A 20,351-nucleotide genomic window follows, 5' to 3' on the forward strand; every position below is an offset into this window, starting at 1 on the left:
GGCTGTGTTGACCAGGAGGATGAACCATCCGATAGAATTCACAAAAAATTCCTTCGAGCCGGAATTGAACCAGCGACCTAAGGATTGCTGATTTACTGCTACAGTCCTCCGCTCTACCAGCTGAGCTATCGAAGGCATGTTTTGCTCATGCTTGAAAGCCTCCTAGTTTTAGCTGTTGGAGCCTTGAGCATGAGGTAAAAAGAAACTCTCTACTACCATGTGAAAAAAACAAAATCAGCTTTGGAGAATGCGGGCATCGATCCCGCTACCTCTCGCATGCTAAGCGAGCGCTCTACCACTTGAGCTAATCCCCCTGGCATGGTAGACTTGCCTTTACTTTCTTCCCACACCCTGTGGTGGCTTTCACATAAAGTCAGGTGTGACGTTGCATTGTTACATGGCAACTGATTTCTAAAAGTAGATCGCTTTTTTTTTTTTTTTTTTAAGTGCGGATACCATTTTGCCATAGTAGAAGATCATCGGAGGAGTTTATAGGGTGACGGGGGGCTTATGAATACATGCACACCTCTTCCAAGCAAACCCTTTGCACATATGTGCAGAACTGAGTGGTAAGGCATGAAAAAAGCCTTAATAATTTGGAGAAGAAAGTTGCGACGCAGCAAATACGCATGCAGAGCCATTGGTCTTTTTGGCTGTGGGGCTGAAAAACACCCGGGCTATAGGAAATGCTGTGACGTGGGGAATTCTTCTTTTTCCATCAGCATGTGATGAGCAGGGATTTGGGCCTTTGGTTTATATTTTTGATCAGAAACGCGTTTGTGTTGACAGAAGAGATTTGGCGACTTCTATGAAAATGATCTCATAGCAGAGGATGGTTTCGATCCATCGACCTCTGGGTTATGGGCCCAGCACGCTTCCGCTGCGCCACTCTGCTGCTGGATGCTGCTACCTTGAGGAGAATTGTACTTATCGACTGACTTTTGAAAAGTGACTAGAAGGGAGGGTGTCTATGGGATGGAATCCGACAGCAGGATCTTATTGTCGGCAACTTGAGCTCCACTGAGCACCGGCAATTGTCTCTTTGTTTTTGCTGATTTCTTTTTGTCATATTATGTTCAAAGGTTCCCCTGAGGAACCTGCGCCTGGCCTGGCTGGGAGTTCCCGTGGAAAGGCCAGACATCTGCGTCTCTGTGGCACAATCGGTTAGCGCGTTCGGCTGTTAACCGAAAGGTTGGTGGTTCAAGCCCACCCAGGGACGTGGGCCACTTTTGCTTGAGTAGCATGCTACGGGGGAAGAAGATTCCACGTTGGCTTTCATCTGCTCTTCCAATAAAAAGCCCTGTTGCTTGCTCGCTACCCACCTTTTGAACTCCCTAGATACTACAGAAGAGACCTTTCTAAAAGAGCTCTTTGTCGATAGAGGGAAGGAGCTTAGCCGTGTTTTCCCAGGAACCATGGTCTCTTTTGCTGGCATCGCATGTTATGGGTGGAAAAGATTCCATGTTGGGTTTCAGCTGAGCTGCTCTCCCAACAAGTAAATCTCTGTTGCTCTCTGCCTTTGTTTTGACCTCCTCGGGTACAACGGAGGAAACCTTTCTAAAAGACCTGTTGTAGATGGACAGAAGGAGCATACCTGGGCTGTGTTGACCAGGAGGATGAACCATCCGATAGAATTCACAAAAAATTCCTTCGAGCCGGAATTGAACCAGCGACCTAAGGATTGCTGATTTACTGCTACAGTCCTCCGCTCTACCAGCTGAGCTATCGAAGGCATGTTTTGCTCATGCTTGAAAGCCTCCTAGTTTTAGCTGTTGGAGCCTTGAGCATGAGGTAAAAAGAAACTCTCTACTACCATGTGAAAAAAACAAAATCAGCTTTGGAGAATGCGGGCATCGATCCCGCTACCTCTCGCATGCTAAGCGAGCGCTCTACCACTTGAGCTAATCCCCCTGGCATGGTAGACTTGCCTTTACTTTCTTCCCACACCCTGTGGTGGCTTTCACATAAAGTCAGGTGTGACGTTGCATTGTTACATGGCAACTGATTTCTAAAAGTAGATCGCTTTTTTTTTTTTTTTTTTAAGTGCGGATACCATTTTGCCATAGTAGAAGATCATCGGAGGAGTTTATAGGGTGACGGGGGGCTTATGAATACATGCACACCTCTTCCAAGCAAACCCTTTGCACATATGTGCAGAACTGAGTGGTAAGGCATGAAAAAAGCCTTAATAATTTGGAGAAGAAAGTTGCGACGCAGCAAATACGCATGCAGAGCCATTGGTCTTTTTGGCTGTGGGGCTGAAAAACACCCGGGCTATAGGAAATGCTGTGACGTGGGGAATTCTTCTTTTTCCATCAGCATGTGATGAGCAGGGATTTGGGCCTTTGGTTTATATTTTTGATCAGAAACGCGTTTGTGTTGACAGAAGAGATTTGGCGACTTCTATGAAAATGATCTCATAGCAGAGGATGGTTTCGATCCATCGACCTCTGGGTTATGGGCCCAGCACGCTTCCGCTGCGCCACTCTGCTGCTGGATGCTGCTACCTTGAGGAGAATTGTACTTATCGACTGACTTTTGAAAAGTGACTAGAAGGGAGGGTGTCTATGGGATGGAATCCGACAGCAGGATCTTATTGTCGGCAACTTGAGCTCTACTGAGCACCGGCAATTGTCTCTTTGTTTTTGCTGATTTCTTTTTGTCATATTATGTTCAAAGGTTCCCCTGAGGAACCTGCGCCTGGCCTGGCTGGGAGTTCCCGTGGAAAGGCCAGACATCTGCGTCTCTGTGGCGCAATCGGTTAGCGCGTTCGGCTGTTAACCGAAAGGTTGGTGGTTCAAGCCCACCCAGGGACATGGGCCACTTTTGCTTGAGTAGCATGCTACGGGGGAAGAAGATTCCACGTTGGCTTTCATCTGCTCTTCCAATAAAAAGCCCTGTTGCTTGCTCGCTACCTACCTTTTGAACTCCCTAGATACTACAGAAGAGACCTTTCTAAAAGAGCTCTTTGTCGATAGAGGGAAGGAGCTTAGCCGTGTTTTCCCAGGAACCATGGTCTCTTTTGCTGGCATCGCATGTTATGGGTGGAAAAGATTCCATGTTGGGTTTCAGCTGAGCTGCTCTCCCAACAAGTAAATCTCTGTTGCTCTCTGCCTTTGTTTTGACCTCCTCGGGTACAACGGAGGAAACCTTTCTAAAAGACCTGTTGTAGATGGACAGAAGGAGCATACCTGGGCTGTGTTGACCAGGAGGATGAACCATCCGATAGAATTCACAAAAAATTCCTTCGAGCCGGAATTGAACCAGCGACCTAAGGATTGCTGATTTACTGCTACAGTCCTCCGCTCTACCAGCTGAGCTATCGAAGGCATGTTTTGCTCATGCTTGAAAGCCTCCTAGTTTTAGCTGTTGGAGCCTTGAGCATGAGGTAAAAAGAAACTCTCTACTACCATGTGAAAAAAACAAAATCAGCTTTGGAGAATGCGGGCATCGATCCCACTACCTCTCGCATGCTAAGCGAGCGCTCTACCACTTGAGCTAATCCCCCTGGCATGGTAGACTTGCCTTTACTTTCTTCCCACACCCTGTGGTGGCTTTCACATAAAGTCAGGTGTGACGTTGCATTGTTACATGGCAACTGATTTCTAAAAGTAGATCGCTTTTTTTTTTTTTTTTTTAAGTGCGGATACCATTTTGCCATAGTAGAAGATCATCGGAGGAGTTTATAGGGTGACGGGGGGCTTATGAATACATGCACACCTCTTCCAAGCAAACCCTTTGCACATATGTGCAGAACTGAGTGGTAAGGCATGAAAAAAGCCTTAATAATTTGGAGAAGAAAGTTGCGACGCAGCAAATACGCATGCAGAGCCATTGGTCTTTTTGGCTGTGGGGCTGAAAAACACCCGGGCTATAGGAAATGCTGTGACGTGGGGAATTCTTCTTTTTCCATCAGCATGTGATGAGCAGGGATTTGGGCCTTTGGTTTATATTTTTGATCAGAAACGCGTTTGTGTTGACAGAAGAGATTTGGCGACTTCTATGAAAATGATCTCATAGCAGAGGATGGTTTCGATCCATCGACCTCTGGGTTATGGGCCCAGCACGCTTCCGCTGCGCCACTCTGCTGCTGGATGCTGCTACCTTGAGGAGAATTGTACTTATCGACTGACTTTTGAAAAGTGACTAGAAGGGAGGGTGTCTATGGGATGGAATCCGACAGCAGGATCTTATTGTCGGCAACTTGAGCTCTACTGAGCACCGGCAATTGTCTCTTTGTTTTTGCTGATTTCTTTTTGTCATATTATGTTCAAAGGTTCCCCTGAGGAACCTGCGCCTGGCCTGGCTGGGAGTTCCCGTGGAAAGGCCAGACATCTGCGTCTCTGTGGCGCAATCGGTTAGCGCGTTCGGCTGTTAACCGAAAGGTTGGTGGTTCAAGCCCACCCAGGGACGTGGGCCACTTTTGCTTGAGTAGCATGCTACGGGGGAAGAAGATTCCACGTTGGCTTTCATCTGCTCTTCCAATAAAAAGCCCTGTTGCTTGCTCGCTACCTACCTTTTGAACTCCCTAGATACTACAGAAGAGACCTTTCTAAAAGAGCTCTTTGTCGATAGAGGGAAGGAGCTTAGCCGTGTTTTCCCAGGAACCATGGTCTCTTTTGCTGGCATCGCATGTTATGGGTGGAAAAGATTCCATGTTGGGTTTCAGCTGAGCTGCTCTCCCAACAAGTAAATCTCTGTTGCTCTCTGCCTTTGTTTTGACCTCCTCGGGTACAACGGAGGAAACCTTTCTAAAAGACCTGTTGTAGATGGACAGAAGGAGCATACCTGGGCTGTGTTGACCAGGAGGATGAACCATCCGATAGAATTCACAAAAAATTCCTTCGAGCCAGAATTGAACCAGCGACCTAAGGATTGCTGATTTACTGCTACAGTCCTCCGCTCTACCAGCTGAGCTATCGAAGGCATGTTTTGCTCATGCTTGAAAGCCTCCTAGTTTTAGCTGTTGGAGCCTTGAGCATGAGGTAAAAAGAAACTCTCTACTACCATGTGAAAAAAACAAAATCAGCTTTGGAGAATGCGGGCATCGATCCCGCTACCTCTCGCATGCTAAGCGAGCGCTCTACCACTTGAGCTAATCCCCCTGGCATGGTAGACTTGCCTTTACTTTCTTCCCACACCCTGTGGTGGCTTTCACATAAAGTCAGGTGTGACGTTGCATTGTTACATGGCAACTGATTTCTAAAAGTAGATCGCTTTTTTTTTTTTTTTTTTTAAGTGCGGATACCATTTTTGCCATAGTAGAAGATCATCGGAGGAGTTTATAGGGTGGACGGGGGCTTATGAATACATGCACACCTCTTCCAAGCAAACCCTTTGCACATATGTGCAGAACTGAGTGGTAAGGCATGAAAAAAAAGCCTTAATAATTTGGAGAAGAAAGTTGCGACGCAGCAAATACGCATGCAGAGCCATTGGTCTTTTTGGCTGTGGGGCTGAAAAACACCCGGCTATAGGAAATGCTGTGACGTGGGGAATTCTTCTTTTTCCATCAGCATGTGATGAGCAGGGATTTGGGCCTTTGGTTATATTTTTGATCAGAAACGCGTTTGTGTTGACAGAAGAGATTTGGCGACTTCTATGAAAATGATCTCATAGCAGAGGATGGTTTCGATCCATCGACCTCTGGGTTATGGGCCCAGCACGCTTCGCTGCGCCACTCTGCTGCTGGATGCTGCTACCTTGAGGAGAATTGTACTTATCGACTGACTTTTGAAAAGTGACTAGAAGGGAGGGTGTCTATGGGATGGAATCCGACAGCAGGATCTTATTGTCGGCAACTTGAGCTCTACTGAGCACCGGCAATTGTCTCTTTGTTTTTGCTGATTTCTTTTTGTCATATTATGTTCAAAGGTTCCCCTGAGGAACCTGCGCCTGGCCTGGCTGGGAGTTCCCGTGGAAAGGCCAGACATCTGCGTCTCTGTGGCGCAATCGGTTAGCGCGTTCGGCTGTTAACCGAAAGGTTGGTGGTTCAAGCCCACCCAGGGAAGTGGGCCACTTTTGCTTGAGTAGCATGCTACGGGGGAAGAAGATTCCACGTTGGCTTTCATCTGCTCTTCCAATAAAAAGCCCTGTTGCTTGCTCGCTACCTACCTTTTGAACTCCCTAGATACTACAGAAGAGACCTTTCTAAAAGAGCTCTTTGTCGATAGAGGGAAGGAGCTTAGCCGTGTTTTCCCAGGAACCATGGTCTCTTTTGCTGGCATCGCATGTTATGGGTGGAAAAGATTCCATGTTGGGTTTCAGCTGAGCTGCTCTCCCAACAAGTAAATCTCTGTTGCTCTCTGCCTTTGTTTTGACCTCCTCGGGTACAACGGAGGAAACCTTTCTAAAAGACCTGTTGTAGATGGACAGAAGGAGCATACCTGGGCTGTGTTGACCAGGAGGATGAACCATCCGATAGAATTCACAAAAAAATTCCTTCGAGCCAGAATTGAACCAGCGACCTAAGGATTGCTGATTTACTGCTACAGTCCTCCGCTCTACCAGCTGAGCTATCGAAGGCATGTTTTGCTCATGCTTGAAAGCCTCCTAGTTTTAGCTGTTGGAGCCTTGAGCATGAGGTAAAAAGAAACTCTCTACTACCATGTGAAAAAAACAAAATCAGCTTTGGAGAATGCGGGCATCGATCCCGCTACCTCTCGCATGCTAAGCGAGCACTCTACCACTTGAGCTAATCCCCCTGGCATGGTAGACTTGCCTTTACTTTCTTCCCACACCCTGTGGTGGCTTTCACATAAAGTCAGGTGTGACGTTGCATTGTTACATGGCAACTGATTTCTAAAAGTAGATCGCTTTTTTTTTTTTTTTTAAGTGCGGATACCATTTTGCCATAGTAGAAGATCATCGGAGGAGTTTATAGGGTGACGGGGGGCTTATGAATACATGCACACCTCTTCCAAGCAAACCCTTTGCACATATGTGCAGAACTGAGTGGTAAGGCATGAAAAAAGCCTTAATAATTTGGAGAAGAAAGTTGCGACGCAGCAAATACGCATGCAGAGCCATTGGTCTTTTTGGCTGTGGGGCTGAAAAACACCCGGGCTATAGGAAATGCTGTGACGTGGGGAATTCTTCTTTTTCCATCAGCATGTGATGAGCAGGGATTTGGGCCTTTGGTTTATATTTTTGATCAGAAACGCGTTTGTGTTGACAGAAGAGATTTGGCGACTTCTATGAAAATGATCTCATAGCAGAGGATGGTTTCGATCCATCGACCTCTGGGTTATGGGCCCAGCACGCTTCCGCTGCGCCACTCTGCTGCTGGATGCTGCTACCTTGAGGAGAATTGTACTTATCGACTGACTTTTGAAAAGTGACTAGAAGGGAGGGTGTCTATGGGATGGAATCCGACAGCAGGATCTTATTGTCGGCAACTTGAGCTCTACTGAGCACCGGCAATTGTCTCTTTGTTTTTGCTGATTTCTTTTTGTCATATTATGTTCAAAGGTTCCCCTGAGGAACCTGCGCCTGGCCTGGCTGGGAGTTCCCGTGGAAAGGCCAGACATCTGCGTCTCTGTGGCGCAATCGGTTAGCGCGTTCGGCTGTTAACCGAAAGGTTGGTGGTTCAAGCCCACCCAGGGACGTGGGCCACTTTTGCTTGAGTAGCATGCTACGGGGGAAGAAGATTCCACGTTGGCTTTCATCTGCTCTTCCAATAAAAAGCCCTGTTGCTTGCTCGCTACCTACCTTTTGAACTCCCTAGATACTACAGAAGAGACCTTTCTAAAAGAGCTCTTTGTCGATAGAGGGAAGGAGCTTAGCCGTGTTTTCCCAGGAACCATGGTCTCTTTTGCTGGCATCGCATGTTATGGGTGGAAAAGATTCCATGTTGGGTTTCAGCTGAGCTGCTCTCCCAACAAGTAAATCTCTGTTGCTCTCTGCCTTTGTTTTGACCTCCTCGGGTACAACGGAGGAAACCTTTCTAAAAGACCTGTTGTAGATGGACAGAAGGAGCATACCTGGGCTGTGTTGACCAGGAGGATGAACCATCCGATAGAATTCACAAAAAATTCCTTCGAGCCGGAATTGAACCAGCGACCTAAGGATTGCTGATTTACTGCTACAGTCCTCCGCTCTACCAGCTGAGCTATCGAAGGCATGTTTTGCTCATGCTTGAAAGCCTCCTAGTTTTAGCTGTTGGAGCCTTGAGCATGAGGTAAAAAGAAACTCTCTACTACCATGTGAAAAAAACAAAATCAGCTTTGGAGAATGCGGGCATCGATCCCGCTACCTCTCGCATGCTAAGCGAGCGCTCTACCACTTGAGCTAATCCCCCTGGCATGGTAGACTTGCCTTTACTTTCTTCCCACACCCTGTGGTGGCTTTCACATAAAGTCAGGTGTGACGTTGCATTGTTACATGGCAACTGATTTCTAAAAGTAGATCGCTTTTTTTTTTTTTTTTTTAAGTGCGGATACCATTTTGCCATAGTAGAAAATCATCGGAGGAGTTTATAGGGTGACGGGGGGCTTATGAATACATGCACACCTCTTCCAAGCAAACCCTTTGCACATATGTGCAGAACTGAGTGGTAAGGCATGAAAAAAGCCTTAATAATTTGGAGAAGAAAGTTGCGACGCAGCAAATACGCATGCAGAGCCATTGGTCTTTTTGGCTGTGGGGCTGAAAAACACCCGGGCTATAGGAAATGCTGTGACGTGGGGAATTCTTCTTTTTCCATCAGCATGTGATGAGCAGGGATTTGGGCCTTTGGTTTATATTTTTGATCAGAAACGCGTTTGTGTTGACAGAAGAGATTTGGCGACTTCTATGAAAATGATCTCATAGCAGAGGATGGTTTCGATCCATCGACCTCTGGGTTATGGGCCCAGCACGCTTCCGCTGCGCCACTCTGCTGCTGGATGCTGCTACCTTGAGGAGAATTGTACTTATCGACTGACTTTTGAAAAGTGACTAGAAGGGAGGGTGTCTATGGGATGGAATCCGACAGCAGGATCTTATTGTCGGCAACTTGAGCTCCACTGAGCACCGGCAATTGTCTCTTTGTTTTTGCTGATTTCTTTTTGTCATATTATGTTCAAAGGTTCCCCTGAGGAACCTGCGCCTGGCCTGGCTGGGAGTTCCCGTGGAAAGGCCAGACATCTGCGTCTCTGTGGCACAATCGGTTAGCGCGTTCGGCTGTTAACCGAAAGGTTGGTGGTTCAAGCCCACCCAGGGACGTGGGCCACTTTTGCTTGAGTAGCATGCTACGGGGGAAGAAGATTCCACGTTGGCTTTCATCTGCTCTTCCAATAAAAAGCCCTGTTGCTTGCTCGCTACCCACCTTTTGAACTCCCTAGATACTACAGAAGAGACCTTTCTAAAAGAGCTCTTTGTCGATAGAGGGAAGGAGCTTAGCCGTGTTTTCCCAGGAACCATGGTCTCTTTTGCTGGCATCGCATGTTATGGGTGGAAAAGATTCCATGTTGGGTTTCAGCTGAGCTGCTCTCCCAACAAGTAAATCTCTGTTGCTCTCTGCCTTTGTTTTGACCTCCTCGGGTACAACGGAGGAAACCTTTCTAAAAGACCTGTTGTAGATGGACAGAAGGAGCATACCTGGGCTGTGTTGACCAGGAGGATGAACCATCCGATAGAATTCACAAAAAATTCCTTCGAGCCGGAATTGAACCAGCGACCTAAGGATTGCTGATTTACTGCTACAGTCCTCCGCTCTACCAGCTGAGCTATCGAAGGCATGTTTTGCTCATGCTTGAAAGCCTCCTAGTTTTAGCTGTTGGAGCCTTGAGCATGAGGTAAAAAGAAACTCTCTACTACCATGTGAAAAAAACAAAATCAGCTTTGGAGAATGCGGGCATCGATCCCGCTACCTCTCGCATGCTAAGCGAGCGCTCTACCACTTGAGCTAATCCCCCTGGCATGGTAGACTTGCCTTTACTTTCTTCCCACACCCTGTGGTGGCTTTCACATAAAGTCAGGTGTGACGTTGCATTGTTACATGGCAACTGATTTCTAAAAGTAGATCGCTTTTTTTTTTTTTTTTTAAGTGCGGATACCATTTTGCCATAGTAGAAGATCATCGGAGGAGTTTATAGGGTGACGGGGGGCTTATGAATACATGCACACCTCTTCCAAGCAAACCCTTTGCACATATGTGCAGAACTGAGTGGTAAGGCATGAAAAAAGCCTTAATAATTTGGAGAAGAAAGTTGCGACGCAGCAAATACGCATGCAGAGCCATTGGTCTTTTTGGCTGTGGGGCTGAAAAACACCCGGGCTATAGGAAATGCTGTGACGTGGGGAATTCTTCTTTTTCCATCAGCATGTGATGAGCAGGGATTTGGGCCTTTGGTTTATATTTTTGATCAGAAACGCGTTTGTGTTGACAGAAGAGATTTGGCGACTTCTATGAAAATGATCTCATAGCAGAGGATGGTTTCGATCCATCGACCTCTGGGTTATGGGCCCAGCACGCTTCCGCTGCGCCACTCTGCTGCTGGATGCTGCTACCTTGAGGAGAATTGTACTTATCGACTGACTTTTGAAAAGTGACTAGAAGGGAGGGTGTCTATGGGATGGAATCCGACAGCAGGATCTTATTGTCGGCAACTTGAGCTCTACTGAGCACCGGCAATTGTCTCTTTGTTTTTGCTGATTTCTTTTTGTCATATTATGTTCAAAGGTTCCCCTGAGGAACCTGCGCCTGGCCTGGCTGGGAGTTCCCGTGGAAAGGCCAGACATCTGCGTCTCTGTGGCGCAATTGGTTAGCGCGTTCGGCTGTTAACCGAAAGGTTGGTGGTTCAAGCCCACCCAGGGACATGGGCCACTTTTGCTTGAGTAGCATGCTACGGGGGAAGAAGATTCCACGTTGGCTTTCATCTGCTCTTCCAATAAAAAGCCCTGTTGCTTGCTCGCTACCTACCTTTTGAACTCCCTAGATACTACAGAAGAGACCTTTCTAAAAGAGCTCTTTGTCGATAGAGGGAAGGAGCTTAGCCGTGTTTTCCCAGGAACCATGGTCTCTTTTGCTGGCATCGCATGTTATGGGTGGAAAAGATTCCATGTTGGGTTTCAGCTGAGCTGCTCTCCCAACAAGTAAATCTCTGTTGCTCTCTGCCTTTGTTTTGACCTCCTCGGGTACAACGGAGGAAACCTTTCTAAAAGACCTGTTGTAGATGGACAGAAGGAGCATACCTGGGCTGTGTTGACCAGGAGGATGAACCATCCGATAGAATTCACAAAAAATTCCTTCGAGCCGGAATTGAACCAGCGACCTAAGGATTGCTGATTTACTGCTACAGTCCTCCGCTCTACCAGCTGAGCTATCGAAGGCATGTTTTGCTCATGCTTGAAAGCCTCCTAGTTTTAGCTGTTGGAGCCTTTAGCATGAGGTAAAAAGAAACTCTCTACTACCATGTGAAAAAAACAAAATCAGCTTTGGAGAATGCGGGCATCGATCCCACTACCTCTCGCATGCTAAGCGAGCGCTCTACCACTTGAGCTAATCCCCCTGGCATGGTAGACTTGCCTTTACTTTCTTCCCACACCCTGTGGTGGCTTTCACATAAAGTCAGGTGTGACGTTGCATTGTTACATGGCAACTGATTTCTAAAAGTAGATCGCTTTTTTTTTTTTTTTTTTAAGTGCGGATACCATTTTGCCATAGTAGAAGATCATCGGAGGAGTTTATAGGGTGACGGGGGGCTTATGAATACATGCACACCTCTTCCAAGCAAACCCTTTGCACATATGTGCAGAACTGAGTGGTAAGGCATGAAAAAAGCCTTAATAATTTGGAGAAGAAAGTTGCGACGCAGCAAATACGCATGCAGAGCCATTGGTCTTTTTGGCTGTGGGGCTGAAAAACACCCGGGCTATAGGAAATGCTGTGACGTGGGGAATTCTTCTTTTTCCATCAGCATGTGATGAGCAGGGATTTGGGCCTTTGGTTTATATTTTTGATCAGAAACGCGTTTGTGTTGACAGAAGAGATTTGGCGACTTCTATGAAAATGATCTCATAGCAGAGGATGGTTTCGATCCATCGACCTCTGGGTTATGGGCCCAGCACGCTTCCGCTGCGCCACTCTGCTGCTGGATGCTGCTACCTTGAGGAGAATTGTACTTATCGACTGACTTTTGAAAAGTGACTAGAAGGGAGGGTGTCTATGGGATGGAATCCGACAGCAGGATCTTATTGTCGGCAACTTGAGCTCTACTGAGCACCGGCAATTGTCTCTTTGTTTTTGCTGATTTCTTTTTGTCATATTATGTTCAAAGGTTCCCCTGAGGAACCTGCGCCTGGCCTGGCTGGGAGTTCCCGTGGAAAGGCCAGACATCTGCGTCTCTGTGGCGCAATCGGTTAGCGCGTTCGGCTGTTAACCGAAAGGTTGGTGGTTCAAGCCCACCCAGGGACGTGGGCCACTTTTGCTTGAGTAGCATGCTACGGGGGAAGAAGATTCCACGTTGGCTTTCATCTGCTCTTCCAATAAAAAGCCCTGTTGCTTGCTCGCTACCTACCTTTTGAACTCCCTAGATACTACAGAAGAGACCTTTCTAAAAGAGCTCTTTGTCGATAGAGGGAAGGAGCTTAGCCGTGTTTTCCCAGGAACCATGGTCTCTTTTGCTGGCATCGCATGTTATGGGTGGAAAAGATTCCATGTTGGGTTTCAGCTGAGCTGCTCTCCCAACAAGTAAATCTCTGTTGCTCTCTGCCTTTGTTTTGACCTCCTCGGGTACAACGGAGGAAACCTTTCTAAAAGACCTGTTGTAGATGGACAGAAGGAGCATACCTGGGCTGTGTTGACCAGGAGGATGAACCATCCGATAGAATTCACAAAAAATTCCTTCGAGCCGGAATTGAACCAGCGACCTAAGGATTGCTGATTTACTGCTACAGTCCTCCACTCTACCAGCTGAGCTATCGAAGGCATGTTTTGCTCATGCTTGAAAGCCTCCTAGTTTTAGCTGTTGGAGCCTTGAGCATGAGGTAAAAAGAAACTCTCTACTACCATGTGAAAAAAACAAAATCAGCTTTGGAGAATGCGGGCATCGATCCCGCTACCTCTCGCATGCTAAGCGAGCGCTCTACCACTTGAGCTAATCCCCCTGGCATGGTAGACATGCCTTTACTTTCTTCCCACACCCTGTGGTGGCTTTCACATAAAGTCAGGTGTGACGTTGCATTGTTACATGGCAACTGATTTCTAAAAGTAGATCGCTTTTTTTTTTTTTTTTTTTAAGTGCGGATACCATTTTGCCATAGTAGAAGATCATCGGAGGAGTTTATAGGGTGACGGGGGGCTTATGAATACATGCCCACCTCTTCCAAGCAAACCCTTTGCACATATGTGCAGAACTGAGTGGTAAGGCATGAAAAAAGCCTTAATAATTTGGAGAAGAAAGTTGCGACGCAGCAAAAACGCATGCAGAGCCATTGGTCTTTTTGGCTGTGGGGCTGAAAAACACCCGGGCTATAGGAAATGCTGTGACGTGGGGAATTCTTCTTTTTCCATCAGCATGTGATGAGCAGGGATTTGGGCCTTTGGTTTATATTTTTGATCAGAAACGCGTTTGTGTTGACAGAAGAGATTTGGCGACTTCTATGAAAATGATCTCATAGCAGAGGATGGTTTCGATCCTTCGACCTCTGGGTTATGGGCCCAGCACGCTTCCGCTGCGCCACTCTGCTGCTGGATGCTGCTACCTTGAGAAGAATTGTACTTATCGACTGACTTTTGAAAAGTGACTAGAAGGGAGGGTGTCTATGGGATGGAATCCGACAGCAGGATCATATTGTCGGCAACTTGAGCTCTACTGAGCACCGGCAATTGTCTCTTTGTTTTTGCTGATTTCTTTTTGTCATATTATGTTCAAAGGTTCCCCTGAGGAACCTGCGCCTGGCCTGGCTGGGAGTTCCCGTGGAAAGGCCAGACATCTGCGTCTCTGTGGCGCAATCGGTTAGCGCGTTCGGCTGTTAACCGAAAGGTTGGTGGTTCAAGCCCACCCAGGGACGTGGGCCACTTTTGCTTGAGTAGCATGCTACGGGGGAAGAAGATTCCACGTTGGCTTTCATCTGCTCTTCCAATAAAAAGCCCTGTTGCTTGCTCGCTACCTCCCTTTTGAACTCCCTAGATACTACAGAAGAGACCTTTCTAAAAGAGCTCTTTGTCGATAGAGGGAAGGAGCTTAGCCGTGTTTTCCCAGGAACCATGGTCTCTTTTGCTGGCATCGCATGTTATGGGTGGAAAAGATTCCATGTTGGGTTTCAGCTGAGCTGCTCTCCCAACAAGTAAATCTCTGTTGCTCTCTGCCTTTGTTTTGACCTCCTCGGGTACAACGGAGGAAACCTTTCTAAAAGACCTGTTGTAGATGGACAGAAGGAGCATACCTGGGCTGTGTTGACCAGGAGGATGAACCATCCGATAGAATTCACAAAAAATTCCTTCGAGCCGGAATTGAACCAGCGACCTAAGGATTGCTGATTTACTGCTACAGTCCTCCGCTCTACCAGCTGAGCTATCGAAGGCATGTTTTGCTCATGCTTGAAAGCCTCCTAGTTTTAGCTGTTGGAGCCTTGAGCATGAGGTAAAAAGAAACTCTCTACTACCATGTGAAAAAAACAAAATCAGCTTTGGAGAATGCGGGCATCGATCCCGCTACCTCTCGCATGCTAAGCGAGCGCTCTACCACTTGAGCTAATCCCCCTGGCATGGTAGACTTGCCTTTACTTTCTTCCCACACCCTGTGGTGGCTTTCACATAAAGTCAGGTGTGACGTTGCATTGTTACATGGCAACTGATTTCTAAAAGTAGATCGCTTTTTTTTTTTTTTTTTTTAAGTGCGGATACCATTTTGCCATAGTAGAAGATCATCGGAGGAGTTTATAGGGTGACGGGGGGCTTATGAATACATGCACACCTCTTCCAAGCAAACCCTTTGCACATATGTGCAGAACTGAGTGGTAAGGCATGAAAAAAGCCTTAATAATTTGGAGAAGAAAGTTGCGACGCAGCAAATACGCATGCAGAGCCATTGGTCTTTTTGGCTGTGGGGCTGAAAAACACCCGGGCTATAGGAAATGCTGTGACGTGGGGAATTCTTCTTTTTCCATCAGCATGTGATGAGCAGGGATTTGGGCCTTTGGTTTATATTTTTGATCAGAAACGCGTTTGTGTTGACAGAAGAGATTTGGCGACTTCTATGAAAATGATCTCATAGCAGAGGATGGTTTCGATCCATCGACCTCTGGGTTACGGGCCCAGCACGCTTCCGCTGCGCCACTCTGCTGCTGGATGCTGCTACCTTGAGGAGAATTGTACTTATCGACTGACTTTTGAAAAGTGACTAGAAGGGAGGGTGTCTATGGGATGGAATCCGACAGCAGGATCATATTGTCGGCAACTTGAGCTCTACTGAGCACCGGCAATTGTCTCTTTGTTTTTGCTGATTTCTTTTTGTCATATTATGTTCAAAGGTTCCCCTGAGGAACCTGCGCCTGGCCTGGCTGGGAGTTCCCGTGGAAAGGCCAGACATCTGCGTCTCTGTGGCGCAATCGGTTAGCGCGTTCGGCTGTTAACCGAAAGGTTGGTGGTTCAAGCCCACCCAGGGACGTGGGCCACTTTTGCTTGAGTAGCATGCTACGGGGGAAGAAGATTCCACGTTGGCTTTCATCTGCTCTTCCAATAAAAAGCCCTGTTGCTTGCTCGCTACCTACCTTTTGAACTCCCTAGATACTACAGAAGAGACCTTTCTAAAAGAGCTCTTTGTCGATAGAGGGAAGGAGCTTAGCCGTGTTTTCCCAGGAACCATGGTCTCTTTTGCTGGCATCGCATGTTATGGGTGGAAAAGATTCCATGTTGGGTTTCAGCTGAGCTGCTCTCCCAACAAGTAAATCTCTGTTGCTCTCTGCCTTTGTTTTGACCTCCTCGGGTACAACGGAGGAAACCTTTCTAAAAGACCTGTTGTAGATGGACAGAAGGAGCATACCTGGGCTGTGTTGACCAGGAGGATGAACCATCCGATAGAATTCACAAAAAATTCCTTCGAGCCGGAATTGAACCAGCGACCTAAGGATTGCTGATTTACTGCTACAGTCCTCCGCTCTACCAGCTGAGCTATCGAAGGCATGTTTTGCTCATGCTTGAAAGCCTCCTAGTTTTAGCTGTTGGAGCCTTGAGCATGAGGTAAAAAGAAACTCTCTACTACCATGTGAAAAAAACAAAATCAGCTTTGGAGAATGCGGGCATCGATCCCGCTACCTCTCGCATGCTAAGCGAGCGCTCTACCACTTGAGCTAATCCCCCTGGCATGGTAGACTTGCCTTTACTTTCTTCCCACACCCTGTGGTGGCTTTCACATAAAGTCAGGTGTGACGTTGCATTGTTACATGGCAACTGATTTCTAAAAGTAGATCGCTTTTTTTTTTTTTTTTTAAGTGCGGATACCATTTTGCCATAGTAGAAGATCATCGGAGGAGTTTATAGGGTGACGGGGGGCTTATGAATACATGCCCACCTCTTCCAAGCAAACCCTTTGCACATATGTGCAGAACTGAGTGGTAAGGCATGAAAAAAGCCTTAATAATTTGGAGAAGAAAGTTGCGACGCAGCAAATACGCATGCAGAGCCATTGGTCTTTTTGGCTGTGGGGCTGAAAAACACCCGGGCTATAGGAAATGCTGTGACGTGGGGAATTCTTCTTTTTCCATCAGCATGTGATGAGCAGGGATTTGGGCCTTTGGTTTATATTTTTGATCAGAAACGCGTTTGTGTTGACAGAAGAGATTTGGCGACTTCTATGAAAATGATCTCATAGCAGAGGATGGTTTCGATCCATCGACCTCTGGGTTATGGGCCCAGCACGCTTCCGCTGCGCCACTCTGCTGCTGGATGCTGCTACCTTGAGGAGAATTGTACTTATCGACTGACTTTTGAAAAGTGACTAGAAGGGAGGGTGTCTATGGGATGGAATCCGACAGCAGGATCATATTGTCGGCAACTTGAGCTCTACTGAGCACCGGCAATTGTCTCTTTGTTTTTGCTGATTTCTTTTTGTCATATTATGTTCAAAGGTTCCCCTGAGGAACCTGCGCCTGGCCTGGCTGGGAGTTCCCGTGGAAAGGCCAGACATCTGCGTCTCTGTGGCGCAATCGGTTAGCGCGTTCGGCTGTTAACCGAAAGGTTGGTGGTTCAAGCCCACCCAGGGACGTGGGCCACTTTTGCTTGAGTAGCATGCTACGGGGGAAGAAGATTCCACGTTGGCTTTCATCTGCTCTTCCAATAAAAAGCCCTGTTGCTTGCTCGCTACCTACCTTTTGAACTCCCTAGATACTACAGAAGAGACCTTTCTAAAAGAGCTCTTTGTCGATAGAGGGAAGGAGCTTAGCCGTGTTTTCCCAGGAACCATGGTCTCTTTTGCTGGCATCGCATGTTATGGGTGGAAAAGATTCCATGTTGGGTTTCAGCTGAGCTGCTCTCCCAACAAGTAAATCTCTGTTGCTCTCTGCCTTTGTTTTGACCTCCTCGGGTACAACGGAGGAAACCTTTCTAAAAGACCTGTTGTAGATGGACAGAAGGAGCATACCTGGGCTGTGTTGACCAGGAGGATGAACCATCCGATAGAATTCACAAAAAATTCCTTCGAGCCGGAATTGAACCAGCAACCTAAGGATTGCTGATTTACTGCTACAGTCCTCCGCTCTACCAGCTGAGCTATCAAAGGCATGTTTTGCTCATGCTTGAAAGCCTCCTAGTTTTAGCTGTTGGAGCCTTGAGCATGAGGTAAAAAGAAACTCTCTACTACCATGTGAAAAAAACAAAATCAGCTTTGGAGAATGCGGGCATCGATCCCGCTACCTCTCGCATGCTAAGCGAGCGCTCTACCACTTGAGCTAATCCCCCTGGCATGGTAGACTTGCCTTTACTTTCTTCCCACACCCTGTGGTGGCTTTCACATAAAGTCAGGTGTGACGTTGCATTGTTACATGGCAACTGATTTCTAAAAGTAGATCGCTTTTTTTTTTTTTTTTTTAAGTGCGGATACCATTTTGCCATAGTAGAAGATCATCGGAGGAGTTTATAGGGTGACGGGGGGCTTATGAATACATGCACACCTCTTCCAAGCAAACCCTTTGCACATATGTGCAGAACTGAGTGGTAAGGCATGAAAAAAGCCTTAATAATTTGGAGAAGAAAGTTGCGACGCAGCAAATACGCATGCAGAGCCATTGGTCTTTTTGGCTGTGGGGCTGAAAAACACCCGGGCTATAGGAAATGCTGTGACGTGGGGAATTCTTCTTTTTCCATCAGCATGTGATGAGCAGGGATTTGGGCCTTTGGTTTATATTTTTGATCAGAAACGCGTTTGTGTTGACAGAAGAGATTTGGCGACTTCTATGAAAATGATCTCATAGCAGAGGATGGTTTCGATCCATCGACCTCTGGGTTATGGGCCCAGCACGCTTCCGCTGCGCCACTCTGCTGCTGGATGCTGCTACCTTGAGGAGAATTGTACTTATCGACTGACTTTTGAAAAGTGACTAGAAGGGAGGGTGTCTATGGGATGGAATCCGACAGCAGGATCATATTGTCGGCAACTTGAGCTCTACTGAGCACCGGCAATTGTCTCTTTGTTTTTGCTGATTTCTTTTTGTCATATTATGTTCAAAGGTTCCCCTGAGGAACCTGCGCCTGGCCTGGCTGGGAGTTCCCGTGGAAAGGCCAGACATCTGCGTCTCTGTGGCGCAATCGGTTAGCGCGTTCGGCTGTTAACCGAAAGGTTGGTGGTTCAAGCCCACCCAGGGACGTGGGCCACTTTTGCTTGAGTAGCATGCTACGGGGGAAGAAGATTCCACGTTGGCTTTCATCTGCTCTTCCAATAAAAAGCCCTGTTGCTTGCTCGCTACCTACCTTTTGAACTCCCTAGATACTACAGAAGAGACCTTTCTAAAAGAGCTCTTTGTCGATAGAGGGAAGGAGCTTAGCCGTGTTTTCCCAGGAACCATGGTCTCTTTTGCTGGCATCGCATGTTATGGGTGGAAAAGATTCCATGTTGGGTTTCAGCTGAGCTGCTCTCCCAACAAGTAAATCTCTGTTGCTCTCTGCCTTTGTTTTGACCTCCTCGGGTACAACGGAGGAAACCTTTCTAAAAGACCTGTTGTAGATGGACAGAAGGAGCATACCTGGGCTGTGTTGACCAGGAGGATGAACCATCCGATAGAATTCACAAAAAATTCCTTCGAGCCGGAATTGAACCAGCAACCTAAGGATTGCTGATTTACTGCTACAGTCCTCCGCTCTACCAGCTGAGCTATCGAAGGCATGTTTTGCTCATGCTTGAAAGCCTCCTAGTTTTAGCTGTTGGAGCCTTGAGCATGAGGTAAAAAGAAACTCTCTACTACCATGTGAAAAAAACAAAATCAGCTTTGGAGAATGCGGGCATCGATCCCGCTACCTCTCGCATGCTAAGCGAGCGCTCTACCACTTGAGCTAATCCCCCTGGCATGGTAGACTTGCCTTTACTTTCTTCCCACACCCTGTGGTGGCTTTCACATAAAGTCAGGTGTGACGTTGCATTGTTACATGGCAACTGATTTCTAAAAGTAGATCGCTTTTTTTTTTTTTTTTTTAAGTGCGGATACCATTTTGCCATAGTAGAAGATCATCGGAGGAGTTTATAGGGTGACGGGGGGCTTATGAATACATGCACACCTCTTCCAAGCAAACCCTTTGCACATATGTGCAGAACTGAGTGGTAAGGCATGAAAAAAGCCTTAATAATTTGGAGAAGAAAGTTGCGACGCAGCAAATACGCATGCAGAGCCATTGGTCTTTTTGGCTGTGGGGCTGAAAAACACCCGGGCTATAGGAAATGCTGTGACGTGGGGAATTCTTCTTTTTCCATCAGCATGTGATGAGCAGGGATTTGGGCCTTTGGTTTATATTTTTGATCAGAAACGCGTTTGTGTTGACAGAAGAGATTTGGCGACTTCTATGAAAATGATCTCATAGCAGAGGATGGTTTCGATCCATCGACCTCTGGGTTATGGGCCCAGCACGCTTCCGCTGCGCCACTCTGCTGCTGGATGCTGCTACCTTGAGGAGAATTGTACTTATCGACTGACTTTTGAAAAGTGACTAGAAGGGAGGGTGTCTATGGGATGGAATCCGACAGCAGGATCATATTGTCGGCAACTTGAGCTCTACTGAGCACCGGCAATTGTCTCTTTGTTTTTGCTGATTTCTTTTTGTCATATTATGTTCAAAGGTTCCCCTGAGGAACCTGCGCCTGGCCTGGCTGGGAGTTCCCGTGGAAAGGCCAGACATCTGCGTCTCTGTGGCGCAATCAGTTAGCGCGTTCGGCTGTTAACCG

At 47.1% G+C, this 20,351-nt stretch overlaps 26 non-coding genes across 26 annotated transcripts; 2 read left to right on the forward strand and 24 right to left on the reverse strand.

The window, feature by feature from the left end:
- Positions 1–49: 49 nt before the first annotated feature.
- Positions 50–135, reverse strand: TRNAY-GUA (transfer RNA tyrosine (anticodon GUA)). The gene is given in 2 exon segments: positions 50–85; positions 99–135. It is a non-coding gene; the product is annotated as a tRNA-Tyr (tRNA).
- Positions 136–241: 106 nt separating this feature from the next.
- On the reverse strand, positions 242–314 carry TRNAA-AGC (transfer RNA alanine (anticodon AGC)). The gene has a single exon. It is a non-coding gene; the product is annotated as a tRNA-Ala (tRNA).
- A 1,332-nt stretch (positions 315–1,646) lies between these two features.
- Positions 1,647–1,732, reverse strand: TRNAY-GUA (transfer RNA tyrosine (anticodon GUA)). The gene is given in 2 exon segments: positions 1,647–1,682; positions 1,696–1,732. It is a non-coding gene; the product is annotated as a tRNA-Tyr (tRNA).
- A 106-nt stretch (positions 1,733–1,838) lies between these two features.
- Positions 1,839–1,911, reverse strand: TRNAA-AGC (transfer RNA alanine (anticodon AGC)). Its single transcript has one exon. It is a non-coding gene; the product is annotated as a tRNA-Ala (tRNA).
- Positions 1,912–2,742: 831 nt separating this feature from the next.
- Positions 2,743–2,816, forward strand: TRNAN-GUU (transfer RNA asparagine (anticodon GUU)). The gene has a single exon. It is a non-coding gene; the product is annotated as a tRNA-Asn (tRNA).
- Positions 2,817–3,243: 427 nt separating this feature from the next.
- TRNAY-GUA (transfer RNA tyrosine (anticodon GUA)) lies at positions 3,244–3,329 on the reverse strand. Its single transcript is given in 2 exon segments — positions 3,244–3,279; positions 3,293–3,329. It is a non-coding gene; the product is annotated as a tRNA-Tyr (tRNA).
- Positions 3,330–3,435: 106 nt separating this feature from the next.
- TRNAA-AGC (transfer RNA alanine (anticodon AGC)) lies at positions 3,436–3,508 on the reverse strand. Its single transcript has one exon. It is a non-coding gene; the product is annotated as a tRNA-Ala (tRNA).
- Positions 3,509–5,032: 1,524 nt separating this feature from the next.
- TRNAA-AGC (transfer RNA alanine (anticodon AGC)) lies at positions 5,033–5,105 on the reverse strand. The gene has a single exon. It is a non-coding gene; the product is annotated as a tRNA-Ala (tRNA).
- Positions 5,106–6,631: 1,526 nt separating this feature from the next.
- On the reverse strand, positions 6,632–6,704 carry TRNAA-AGC (transfer RNA alanine (anticodon AGC)). The gene has a single exon. It is a non-coding gene; the product is annotated as a tRNA-Ala (tRNA).
- Positions 6,705–8,034: 1,330 nt separating this feature from the next.
- TRNAY-GUA (transfer RNA tyrosine (anticodon GUA)) lies at positions 8,035–8,120 on the reverse strand. Its single transcript is given in 2 exon segments — positions 8,035–8,070; positions 8,084–8,120. It is a non-coding gene; the product is annotated as a tRNA-Tyr (tRNA).
- Positions 8,121–8,226: 106 nt separating this feature from the next.
- TRNAA-AGC (transfer RNA alanine (anticodon AGC)) lies at positions 8,227–8,299 on the reverse strand. Its single transcript has one exon. It is a non-coding gene; the product is annotated as a tRNA-Ala (tRNA).
- Positions 8,300–9,631: 1,332 nt separating this feature from the next.
- Positions 9,632–9,717, reverse strand: TRNAY-GUA (transfer RNA tyrosine (anticodon GUA)). Its single transcript is given in 2 exon segments — positions 9,632–9,667; positions 9,681–9,717. It is a non-coding gene; the product is annotated as a tRNA-Tyr (tRNA).
- A 106-nt stretch (positions 9,718–9,823) lies between these two features.
- TRNAA-AGC (transfer RNA alanine (anticodon AGC)) lies at positions 9,824–9,896 on the reverse strand. The gene has a single exon. It is a non-coding gene; the product is annotated as a tRNA-Ala (tRNA).
- An 830-nt stretch (positions 9,897–10,726) lies between these two features.
- On the forward strand, positions 10,727–10,800 carry TRNAN-GUU (transfer RNA asparagine (anticodon GUU)). Its single transcript has one exon. It is a non-coding gene; the product is annotated as a tRNA-Asn (tRNA).
- Positions 10,801–11,227: 427 nt separating this feature from the next.
- TRNAY-GUA (transfer RNA tyrosine (anticodon GUA)) lies at positions 11,228–11,313 on the reverse strand. Its single transcript is given in 2 exon segments — positions 11,228–11,263; positions 11,277–11,313. It is a non-coding gene; the product is annotated as a tRNA-Tyr (tRNA).
- A 106-nt stretch (positions 11,314–11,419) lies between these two features.
- TRNAA-AGC (transfer RNA alanine (anticodon AGC)) lies at positions 11,420–11,492 on the reverse strand. Its single transcript has one exon. It is a non-coding gene; the product is annotated as a tRNA-Ala (tRNA).
- Positions 11,493–12,824: 1,332 nt separating this feature from the next.
- Positions 12,825–12,910, reverse strand: TRNAY-GUA (transfer RNA tyrosine (anticodon GUA)). Its single transcript is given in 2 exon segments — positions 12,825–12,860; positions 12,874–12,910. It is a non-coding gene; the product is annotated as a tRNA-Tyr (tRNA).
- Positions 12,911–13,016: 106 nt separating this feature from the next.
- Positions 13,017–13,089, reverse strand: TRNAA-AGC (transfer RNA alanine (anticodon AGC)). The gene has a single exon. It is a non-coding gene; the product is annotated as a tRNA-Ala (tRNA).
- A 1,333-nt stretch (positions 13,090–14,422) lies between these two features.
- Positions 14,423–14,508, reverse strand: TRNAY-GUA (transfer RNA tyrosine (anticodon GUA)). Its single transcript is given in 2 exon segments — positions 14,423–14,458; positions 14,472–14,508. It is a non-coding gene; the product is annotated as a tRNA-Tyr (tRNA).
- A 106-nt stretch (positions 14,509–14,614) lies between these two features.
- Positions 14,615–14,687, reverse strand: TRNAA-AGC (transfer RNA alanine (anticodon AGC)). Its single transcript has one exon. It is a non-coding gene; the product is annotated as a tRNA-Ala (tRNA).
- A 510-nt stretch (positions 14,688–15,197) lies between these two features.
- On the reverse strand, positions 15,198–15,269 carry TRNAT-CGU (transfer RNA threonine (anticodon CGU)). Its single transcript has one exon. It is a non-coding gene; the product is annotated as a tRNA-Thr (tRNA).
- A 751-nt stretch (positions 15,270–16,020) lies between these two features.
- TRNAY-GUA (transfer RNA tyrosine (anticodon GUA)) lies at positions 16,021–16,106 on the reverse strand. The gene is given in 2 exon segments: positions 16,021–16,056; positions 16,070–16,106. It is a non-coding gene; the product is annotated as a tRNA-Tyr (tRNA).
- A 106-nt stretch (positions 16,107–16,212) lies between these two features.
- On the reverse strand, positions 16,213–16,285 carry TRNAA-AGC (transfer RNA alanine (anticodon AGC)). The gene has a single exon. It is a non-coding gene; the product is annotated as a tRNA-Ala (tRNA).
- Positions 16,286–17,808: 1,523 nt separating this feature from the next.
- On the reverse strand, positions 17,809–17,881 carry TRNAA-AGC (transfer RNA alanine (anticodon AGC)). Its single transcript has one exon. It is a non-coding gene; the product is annotated as a tRNA-Ala (tRNA).
- Positions 17,882–19,213: 1,332 nt separating this feature from the next.
- TRNAY-GUA (transfer RNA tyrosine (anticodon GUA)) lies at positions 19,214–19,299 on the reverse strand. Its single transcript is given in 2 exon segments — positions 19,214–19,249; positions 19,263–19,299. It is a non-coding gene; the product is annotated as a tRNA-Tyr (tRNA).
- A 106-nt stretch (positions 19,300–19,405) lies between these two features.
- On the reverse strand, positions 19,406–19,478 carry TRNAA-AGC (transfer RNA alanine (anticodon AGC)). Its single transcript has one exon. It is a non-coding gene; the product is annotated as a tRNA-Ala (tRNA).
- Positions 19,479–20,351: the final 873 nt, after the last annotated feature.

This window comes from Anomaloglossus baeobatrachus, chromosome 3 (genome assembly GCF_048569485.1).
Source record: "Anomaloglossus baeobatrachus isolate aAnoBae1 chromosome 3, aAnoBae1.hap1, whole genome shotgun sequence".
NCBI classification, from domain to species: domain Eukaryota; kingdom Metazoa; phylum Chordata; class Amphibia; order Anura; family Aromobatidae; genus Anomaloglossus; species Anomaloglossus baeobatrachus.